This window comes from Herpailurus yagouaroundi, unplaced genomic scaffold (assembly GCF_014898765.1).
Source record: "Herpailurus yagouaroundi ecotype Mexico unplaced genomic scaffold, PumYag 221, whole genome shotgun sequence".
Taxonomy (NCBI): Eukaryota; Metazoa; Chordata; class Mammalia; order Carnivora; family Felidae; genus Herpailurus; species Herpailurus yagouaroundi.
Genome location: NW_024412452.1, coordinates 5,343,047 through 5,352,446, shown reverse-complemented (window position 1 = coordinate 5,352,446; position 9,400 = coordinate 5,343,047). Strand labels below are relative to the sequence as shown.

At 39.7% G+C, this 9,400-nt stretch overlaps 1 protein-coding gene across 5 annotated transcripts in view; it reads left to right on the top strand.

Moving 5' to 3' along the window:
* Positions 1–2,063: 2,063 nt before the first annotated feature.
* The window catches only part of CTNNA2 (catenin alpha 2), a 1,118,632-nt gene continuing 1,111,295 nt past the window's right edge, over positions 2,064–9,400 (top strand). For 2 of the 5 annotated variants that reach the window (XM_040458373.1, XM_040458378.1), the window contains exon 1: positions 2,064–2,279. The gene's annotated coding sequence lies outside the window, so the exon portion shown is untranslated. The remainder of the gene's footprint in view (positions 2,280–9,400) is intronic. The other 3 variants (XM_040458375.1, XM_040458374.1, XM_040458377.1) reach the window with 2 other exon arrangements.

Here is a 9,400-nt window from a genome sequence, read left to right as displayed (position 1 = left end):
TGGATCTATTTTTTTTCTGTCAATTAAAACAATTGTAAATTTAAGCCTGATTTTACACAATTCACAAAATTATAACTGAATCCTCTCCGTGTTAAAGAGTTGAACTTATCTGATAACTCTTGGCCTGTGTTTTTATATTTAACCCCTCCAGCCTGACTAGAGAATGAAAACTCACAGTAATAACAAAAAAGTGTCAGTCCTTGAGATAGTATTCTACCTTATTTAAGTGGGACTGCTTTATTCTTTCCATATTCTTAGACCAATTAAACCAGCGGTTTACTCTGCCTTCAGGAAGATACTGTGCAGTAGTACTATGAAGTATCCCTATTTTTATTCAAACACCTCCCTGGCTAACTTTTCTCCCCTCTTACCACTTTAGGGTCCTGTGATGTCTCCCCACATGTTACCTAATTCTTTCTTCAAATCTAGCTGAAGGGCTTACTTTCTTCCTACCTACTCCAGCTCATGGTATGCTTCTTCCTTCTTCCAATCTGTTCATATCTTTTGGCACAGATCATTTGGTGTTCAGCGTTTACTTCTTGAAGCACACCCTGTATGTCTTGTAGTGTCTCTACTGTTTCTATAGGCTGAGCCTAAGGAAAAAGCTTGGGGAGAGGAACATGCGGTGTCACTGTCCGTGGTCCTGAAACGTCGTTGTTGGCTAAGGAGGTTTTTCTTAAGTGTACTCTGTTGACGCCTGTGCACTTTCTCTCAGGAATTTTTAAAGTGGTACAGTGGTGGTGACAAGGAAAATATAAGGCAAGGAGTTATTGGGGGAAAAAAAAGATAAATGAATAGATATAGGGCTTTCAAGACATTGCCTGGATAGAATAAGGCACTTGGATTTGATATTTTCAAACAACTACAGATGCCATCTTAGGAATAAGAAGGGGATGTATAACATAGCTGGCATAGCCAAGAAAGGAGTTTAAAAAATTCGTGTACCAAGTGATATAAGGTTGTACAAAGGTTGGCATGAATAAACACATTGATGTTGGTGGGCGAGCAGACCAGACATGTAGCGGGTTGTGAATGCAGCATCACTTGTGTCTTCCCAAACTGACATAGGGTTTGTCTTTATTTTTATCTCTTGATTAAAAAATTAAAAAAGCCACTTAGCATTGTAGCGGAACAAAGATAACTGTAACTTATGTTATGCATCGGATGTAGCTTGTACCTTCTTCAATTCTAGCGTTTCTGTAACAGTTACATTCCAGCCCCAGTTGATGGTGATGGGCAGAGCATATACCCCCTACATTCTCTGTTAAGTTCCCCAACTAAAGTATAACCTCCGCGAGGACAAACACCTAATATTAAACATTTTTTGATGTCTTGAAATGCTTAAGTAGAGTGGCCGGTGCAAATTAGAGGCTTAGTAATTATCTTTGAATCAAAAGAATTAGAATGCCTTCCACATACACAGCACTCAACAAAGGCTCATGAAATGAGCAAGTTGTTTTAACACTTCCATCCTCTTCCAGGTCCTATTTTAAAGTCCAATCCTCCTCCCCTGGGTACTCCAGGTCCCAACAAACCTACAGCCCCTGTCAAGCTCTACCTTCGCTGCACTTAGGCCCAGCCCTCCTCCTGCCAAGCGTCCGTGCCCTCTCTGGGCTCACCCTTTCTTCCTACTCAGCAACCCCAGTCCCCTTCTCCCACCGCCCTCCTCAGGACCTCTCCAGTACGGTGTCTCAGTACCCGGTCCTCACAGCTTCCGGCCACTCAGCTCCCCGTCCCCTCCCGAAGGGTAACGCGGTTGTCATGGACACGGCACCTGCGCCCTTCGGCGGTGCCCCTTCGCTGTCGTCCCCTCCCCCCACCTGCGGCGTGGAGCTAGCCTCGCCTCCCCAGCTCCGCCCCTGCCTCTCCCGCTCGACGCTCCCTAGGCCGTGCGCGCCCGCGTCTCCCCTTACCCCTGGCCTCCTCCAGCCCCTCGGAGCCGCGGGGACCACGGGGGCGCGCCAGCGAGCAAGCGGCCGCGCCTGCGCACTGCCCGTCTCCCCTAGCGGCGATCCGGGCCGCTGCCGCTCGCGCTTGGGCAGGACGCGGGGCGGGCGGGGGGAGGGGGGAGCGGCTTCGCTTCCAGCCCTGAGTAAGGCGGAGACCCGGGCTGGCGGGCGGAGCAGGAGGCACCGCACCTCGGCCAGAGGCGGCTGCAGCAGCTGCTGCCCTCGTCCCCGCCGCCGCCGCCTCTCCAGTCCCTTCTGTGATTACCCCTCCAGCTGTTGGGAACGGGCGAAAAAGAGGAGGAGGCGAGAAACTCCCACCGACCCACAGAGGTGAGTCCTGGGCAGAGCATCCTCCATCCTTGCCTGCCTCCCTCCCTCCCTACCTCCCTCCCATCCTCTCCATCCTCCCCTCCCTCCCCGCTCCCCAACCCTCCCGCCCTCATCCTTCCCAACATCCCTCTCTCCTCTCCCCTCCTTTCTCTCTTCCAGCCTTTCTTTCATCCCTTTCTTCCTCTCTCCCAGCCCCACTTCCTTCCCACCCTTTCTTTCTTCCCTATCTTCCTTTCAGCCACTCGCCCTCAAGCTCTGCTCTGCATCCTTTCCTGTTGACTCCATCTCTTCCCCCCTTTCTTCACCCCTTACCCGGTGGGAGATCCCTTGCTTGCTACAACTGTCCGGATTCAGGGGCTTCCAGAAAATTGGGCACATATGCCGAGAGATACACTCTTGCACAGCGGATGCCCTGCAGGTCCCTAAATTATTCGGATTAAGGGTCAAGTTGGTTAGAGTACTGGGACCTGGAAAGAGAAGAGGGTCTGGAAAGAATCTGTGGATTTGTGCAGTATTAGGGTGGGGGTGGGGAAGATTGTCACTTAAACATGTTGCCAACAACCCCCCACACCCCTTTTTAGCAGTTTCTTTTTTCCTCCTGGGAGTTACATATTCCCAGTATGTGTCTCACTAATTTTAAATTAGCAGCTTTCCCCGCTTTGATGGTCTCTGTGAGAAGCCACAAGGAAAGAAGAGAAGAGAGGAAGAGAACAAGAGAGGAAGAGGGGAGGGGAGAGGAAGGGTGGTGGCAGTGGACGCTTGTATCCTTTTCCCCTAGGCCTCTTTTGATGGATATTTTCAAACCACCCGCCTAATATTTGTCTTGGAATTGAACCTGTGTATCCTTAGTTCTGTCACTATCTCCTTCAAAAGCAGAAACTCTCTAAACTTTAATGTGTGTGCACCACAGCATTATTTATGGAATGTTTTGGTCAACATACAGAACACTAAGGTAGATAGATCTGGGAAAACAGGGAGCAGAAGAATGGAAGAATACACTTTTGTTCATTATGGCTTAACTTCTAAAGGAGGACAATGAATAGTTTTGGAGTAATGAGTAATGAGCAGGCTTATAAATATACCATTTTAAAAGCATTAGGTGCATTAGAGCCTTGAACAGACACTCTTAGCCTTTCTCATCCATCTTACAGGAACTGTAAAGATCTTTGAAAAGAAACATACTGTGTAGTTCTGTTTGTGGTTTACAACAATGGAAAAGTTGAATTAGCTCCGGGACCATTATTAACAATTTAAAATTTCAATTGGTTTTGTACCACTTAGTTTTACTAAATGGTATATTTCACTTTGGTTTATTTAGCTTGCACTCTCACTCCTTCCATTATATATATTAATAGTAATTTTTTAGGCTTCCTTTTTGAAAGTATTGTGGCTGAAAAGTTTATTTATACATGGTGGGACAACCATGCCTCAGAATGTTTAGTGTATTCATCATTTCAGAAAGCTCCAAAAACAGTGTAAGTATAAATCAGAAATGGAGTGTTTAGAAGCTTGTATTTTGTAATATCTATTCTCCTTTAAAAAACCATCAAAGCCCCAAAACCTTAATATCCATGGAATAGCAATATTTTAAGTTTAATGAGTGTGTAGGGAGGGATTGAATTCACATGGATTCAGTGAAGCTGCCAGTAAGATGCGATGCAGGGAACAAATGATTGATTTTTTTCTTTTTATTTAAATTATTATATGTCAGTAGTACAATATGTATTTTTGCATTTTATGGGCATGTAAAAGTAGGAGTTGAGATGAAGAGAATTACCTTGCAAAGTGATTGAGTGCTGATTTGATGAAGAACTGATACAGTTAATCATCTGAATCAGTTTTGGGAAAGTAGGTGTTATTAGGAATGATGGACCTACCCTCTGCCTCAACTCCCTTTGGTAGGAATGCAATTCTATTAATGACTCGGCTGATTCTTAAGACATGTGGCAGAAGCTTGGTTGAATTATCAGTGTTACCAACATCCTGATGCAGAATTGCGGTCAACCCTATCTGTGTTTGAGTGGTGACATAACTTAAAAGTGAACACAATTGTAGATAGGGGTGTTTCTGTATCATTGTTGTTCCTTTTCCTGGAATGCTGTGAAGCTAGTGAAAGACTTTGGTAGTAATTGTATATGAATAAAATAAATTAGTTTTATCCTAATTTACTCTCAAATGACTTTTCCCCCTTCCAGCATCTCTACTGCTCTTTCTTTGTGGGGCTTCCTACTCATGAGTGTGCAGTGGAGAAGGCCCCTCAGTCAGTCCTGCTCTTTCCTTATTGCAGTTTTGCTACATAGAATGACGTGGGTGTTATGTCTCAGTTTTCAATACTGTTCTTACTATGGAAAGAAAGGTACCATTTATTTGTCTCCTTTGTAAACATTTGTCCACTTAGTGAAAACAAAATACGGTAGCTTATTAAAGAATAGAAGATAAAATGACATCTGTTTACAACAAGATTTTGAGACAGATGAGTAAAATTAATAACATATAAAATAGAAGAGAAACTAGTGTCTTCAAAAAGCAACCTGCTACTCTGACCAAAATCCAGTTTACAGATAGAGACTTCCTATGAAGAATTTCGTTTCTGGAAGCTTCTGCCTTTAGTTGACTGGACCTTTAAGAATGTATGGTACAGATAAAGACCCAACAGAACATTTAATGGACACTGTAGGAAATATTATGGGTATATTCTGTGTGCCTCCCTCACTCAGAGCTCTTAAAACCTGCCCAACCATATGCTAAGTGATGTGAGGTATTGGAAAGAAGTAAAAGACACCACTGTCTTTGACCTTAGCTTACAGTCTAGTAGAGGAGAGCAGGCATTTGCATGAGGTCATATTTCACAATGTCAAAGAATAAGGTCTTTGGAGAGAGCTTTAGATTTGAGTGCATGCTTTATTTAAGTAGTAGAGAGTGTTGTCTACCTTGGTAGACTCTGATTCATGGGATTGCTTTAAGGGTTAAATATGTTAAGCAAAGTACTTAGTACAAATAATGTATATATTGGGTAAGCATTATTGTAATTAGAATAAATGGTTTTAAAATAAGGCAATATATGATTATGTACTAGAAAAGAGTGAAGAGAAAGTAAGTGAGGAATTGCAAACAGGACAGATGTTTATGTAGCCAGGGAAAGATTGTATTCACCGGTAGTTCTGGAGCTTGGACGGGTATTCCTGAGAAGGATTTCATGCAGTGTGGGTACCAGAGCTGGAACAAAAGCAGAAAGCGAAGAAGCAGCAAGGTGTGTTTGGGAAGACTCCTTAGTGGAATATTTGGCATACTGGTGAGGGTATTAAAAGGTGTTACACTTATATAGTCAGGGTAATTACGCTAACACTTAGGATAAGACAACTTGTTGTAGTGTAGGATCTATTTTATGACAGAATGTTTAGCTACCCAGGGGTTTTGTATTAGTGCTCACCCAAAGCCCCATCCCAAGACACTGAATCCTAGGTCTGTGTCAAGGTGAGGACCCAGACTGTTTTTTTTTTTTTTTTTCATCTCTTTTCTTTCAAGGCAGAGAGTAAACTTGACCTTTCTAAACAACAAAGGTTCAATATTGTGATTATCACAACTCTCTCTTGTTTTGACTTAACCCAGGAATATTCCAGGACTGTAGCTTGGAAAATAATAACTAGGATTATTTTATGTTGACACACATGAAGCAGGTAATTTTAGGGTAATTATATTTCCAGGAACTTTATTTTTATTTTATTGTTGACTTTTCCTAATAACAGCAATCCCCCTTCCTCCCTTTTTTTGGTGTTCATTATTAATGATCCTGTATGGATTATGCTATTCCAAGTATTTTACAGGGAGACTAAGCTCTGATGACAACAAGGGGTCTGTTGGGAATGTGTGTGTGCACTAGGCAAGTTAAATGTCTGCATAGGATGGGATGCCGGTTTCTTACTGGCTACGTCTGTTGGTACACTTTTATTTTTGACAGGTGTTTATTAACTATTTTGAAACATATATCCACGAAACAATTATCCAACAGCATCAGTGATACGAATTATATTATCTTATTGGGAAAAAGGGTTTTCAGAAAATTTTACCTGCAAGTTAAAAAAATGTTAGTGTTCATCTTTATGGTTTTCATGTTTCATCCATTTTAATCCATTGACACAATTTGCTTTCTCTAAAATAGTAAAATACTCTTCTTATATTTATTTTTTATAGTTTTAATATTACTGCAAATGGTCACATGAAAATTATTTTATAAGAAACATGAATGTTAAAGTTAGCAGTTTAACCGACCATAGACTGTAGCATTTTTCTATTTTGAGATTTTCCTCAATATTCTGTTGTTTTAAAGATTCAGCATATCTGAATAAAACATTTTCAACTATATTACTTCTAGGCAGTTCTGTATTAAAGCACTAGTGATTTTTGACACACTTTACTTTTAGACATTTTTATTTTCCTCATAAGTGAATTTTTACCTTGGAGATGAATTCTAACTCAACCACAAAATATGGATTCAACAACTTTTTGAGATTATTACCTGTAACATATTATTAAAAAACACCAGTGATAGTCTGATTTTATAAAGCTTAATTTTATAGGGCTTTTGTTCCATTTTATTTATAAGCTGTATCTGCATGTACAACTCGTAGACTATTGTTTTTCAGATGTGAAGACAGTGTGCATGAACAGGAATAAAATAAGCAATTTTCTTCCCTATATGTTAAGGTGGTGACCAAATGGAGAGGTAGAGTCAGGATAAGATAAAATGAATTAATTTTGTTTCATCTATGGAGCTGAAAAATTAATATTTCCTGTTCAACTAAGGGTTTTCTGTATTTTTCCTGTCATGCTGATTAAATCCATGTTTTACTTGTTTTAAAGTATACACACACAAATATATTTCAGTTAACCTTCTTTAAAACTAGATCATAGCTGAAAAAACATGTACGTAAAATCAAATGTTGGCTTTCCATTATTTTGCTATTTCTCAGTATCTTGGTATTTTATGCTTTTTTTTGGGGGGGGGAACTAAGTAATATAGCACCTGTGGGAACTGCCTGATTGGGATCAAGATCCAAATCAAGTAATATCCTAACTTGCTTAAAAGATCTTATGGACTATAGAACCATAATAGAAAAATTAACAGGACACTTCTAATATATTAATGTTGTGTAAACTGGGGTTATGTTGTTTATTACGTATCTGCAGTAAATCCAAGATCTTTTTTTTTTTTTTTATAGCATTTTGATGTTTCACAGCCAAAGCCATGAACTCCTGATGGAGATATGTCAGGTCTCCCACAACCTAACCAGAAACTGTAGTGACTCCATGCTTGACCAAAGGAGCTGACATTCTCATTTGATTTTAATTGTGATTAGACAAAGATTTGGTGCAAATACACTCACTCAAGTTTATTGTAAATTCAATAAGGCCTGAAAACTGTTGTTAAACATCATTAATCCATCTTTCAGTAAAAAGGTAGAAATGCCCCTCAACTATCTCAGGAAGAGCTAATTGTCCTCAGTTATTGCTAGGAAAGGACATCTTACAGTTCTTGAGAGTTTACCGCTGGTCTTCATTTTCTTTCTTCAGGCATTGATACCTGCCAGCGTAATTCCACAAATTATGTTTTTCCCCCTATAATATGCAGAATTGGCATAAAGAAATATATACAGAACTTGTTGGGGAAAATGTTTGCATCTAAATTTATCTCTCTATTCACTTACACTCTCTTTGTATTTTTTATCCTATTACCTAGCATGAATTTATTCAGTAAGTTTTTTTGTTTGTTTTTTTGTTTTTCTAAATATCTGCTGTGTGCAGAGCATGGGCTAGAGATTGTAATTTTATAAAAGCACTGAATCAGGCACCAGGACACCTCAGTTCTTCCTCCAGGTTTTCAACCAACTAACTAGTTATATGACTAAACAAGCCTCACACTCTCCAAGGCTTATTTATTTAACCTTTATTTTAAGTGGTTTTGACTCTATATGATATATAGAGTGTTTTCTAGCTATAAAATTCTATAATAACTACCTGTGAGTTTCCCTTAAAATTTCAAGGCGTAATGATTTATTTCTTACTGTGTCCCATTTGTTTTTTTTCTTTTGAAACATAAACTGCTGCTACATGAGAAAAACCTTCATCTTCAGTGGCATATGCTTTCTCTTTCCCAAGAAAGTTGCAAATTTAGCTTCACAGAGTCTCTGGGCTAAGGGAGAACTACAACACATTTCTCTTTCTTAACCTTTCCATCCTTTCCTCTCTCTCCTTTTTAAAAACCCTTCCTGGCCTGAAGGCATGTGTCAGTTGCTACCTCCATTCAGGGACTAGCCCATTGTATGGTGGACTTGTTTGAGTAGTGCCAATGTCTCTGAAAGATTCTATGACATTAACAAATTTAGAATAAGGTGATATTTATCTAAAAATTATATATGCTCTGAGGTTAGTAGTTTTGCTTCAGGCACAGTGAAGTCCTGCTTACTGCCTAAATCCTATTCCATAGGACTCTGTGGTCATCAGAATTTTACCAAATTCCCTTTAAAATTTGTAAAATAAAATTTGTTGAGGTATGTTTTCTGTATAATATATTATATCCATTTTTTTCTTTTATTGAAGTGTAGTTGGCATACAACATTGGTTTCAGGTGTACAACATAATGATTCATTTATATATATTACAAAGTGATAACCATGTCAAATCTAGCTACTGTCTGTCACCGAGCAAAGTTGTTGAATATATTCCCCATGCTGTACATTGTATCCTTGTGTTTTGTTTTATAATTAGAAGTTTGTACCTTATAATCCCCTTTCCTTACTTTTCCCATCCCTTCACCTCTGGCAAACACCATATTTATGAATCTGTGTTTCTATTTTGTTTTGTTTGTTTATTTGTTTAGTTTTTTGGATTTCACATATAAGTGAAACCATATGGTATTTGTCTTTCTTTATCTAATTTATTTCACCTGACATAACACCCTCTAGGTCCACCCATGTTGTCACGTGTGTGTGTGTGCATGTGTGTGTGCGCACGCACGTGTGTGTACATACACCTGTGTGAGTGCCATATCTTCTTTATCCGTTTGTCTCTTGATGGACACTTAAACTGCTCCCATGTCTTGACTATTATAAATAATGCTCCAG